At 56.5% G+C, this 1,298-nt stretch overlaps 1 pseudogene; it reads right to left on the reverse strand.

Annotated features, from left to right (window-relative positions):
- Window positions 1-445: 445 nt before the first annotated feature.
- On the reverse strand, window positions 446-564 carry LOC112469091 (annotated as a pseudogene).
- Window positions 565-1,298: the final 734 nt, after the last annotated feature.

The following is a 1,298-nucleotide window of genomic DNA, read 5'->3' on the forward strand; positions in this document are numbered from 1 at the left end:
CTCGGCCCCGCTTTCTACGGCAGCTACATCCCGTTTCTCTGTCCCCCTTTCCAGCAAAACTCCTTGAAAGAGCTGCCGCCTCCAAAGCCCTCCTCTCACCATCTCGAGACCTGCCCCGGGCAGGTGTTCTCCTCCGTAGTTCCCAGAAACAGCTTTTACAAAGGACAGCAGTGGGTTCTGCGGAGCTAAGTCCAGGTGTTTCATGATTGGCCACTGCTCCTTCCTCCTTTAGTTACCTCCCCTACCTTATCTCTAACTTCTCCCCGCCCCCACTGCAGCCCCATACTCCTTACAGAGGCACACTGTCCCCTCAGGCTGTGTCCTCTGCCTGGCGTGCCCTTCCCCCAGACACCAGCAGACCCTTGTAAAACCTCCACTCAAGTGTCACCGTTTTTTTTTTCTTTTTTTCCCCACCATTTATTTATTTGTTTGTTTGTTTATTAAATGCCTATAGCACCTGGTATTCCAAGACGGTCTCCCATCCAAGTACTAACCAGGCCCGACCTTGCTTAGCTTCCAAGATCAGACAGGATGAGGCTCGTTCAGGGTGGCATGGCCGTAGACTAGTGTTACCTTTTAATGAGGCCTCCGCTGATGTCCTGTTTGAAGTTCCTGCCCCCACCCCACCTTGCGGGCACTCCTGGTTCTCTTTCGTATCAGTTAACTATTGCCGTGTAACAAATTACCCTCAAATTTTGTAGCTTAAAACAAGGAGAGACATATAGTCTCTCTCACGGTGTCTGTGGGTCAGGGATTAGGCAGTTCCTGGTGGTTCGGCCTTGGGGTCTCTTAAGAGGTTGCAGTCCCATGTCACCCCAGATGGTGGCAGTCACCTGCAGGCTTCTCTGGGGCTGGAAGGTTCGTTTCTAAGGTGCCGTGTTCACATGGTCGTTGGCAGGAGGCCTCGGCTTCTCCGCACACAGACCTCGTCCTAGGCGACTTGAGTGCACCTGGCGACCGGGCAGCCGGCTTCCCCGGAACAAGCCGTCCAAGGGACAGCCCGCAGAAGCTGCGACGCCTGGCGTAGCCTGGCCGCGGGGCTGCGTCAGCACTTCTGCAGGGTCCTCTTTGTCTCACGTGCCAGTCCCGGTCGGCACGGGAGGAAACGCACGGCGTGTTGTCGGGAGGTGGGGCCGCGGGGGCCATCCCGGAGAGCACGCCTTCCCCTAGTGCTTGTCACCTTCTAGCACGCCGCACCCTCTACCTGTCTCAGACGTCTGCGTTGCTCTCCCCGTCACGGGCTGCAAGCTCCTCGAGGGTGTCATTTCGATGTTCTGATGGGGGTCATATCTCCAGCG

This window comes from Pteropus alecto, unplaced genomic scaffold, assembly GCF_000325575.1.
Source record: "Pteropus alecto unplaced genomic scaffold, ASM32557v1 scaffold106, whole genome shotgun sequence".
Lineage (NCBI taxonomy): Eukaryota > Metazoa > Chordata > Mammalia > Chiroptera > Pteropodidae > Pteropus > Pteropus alecto.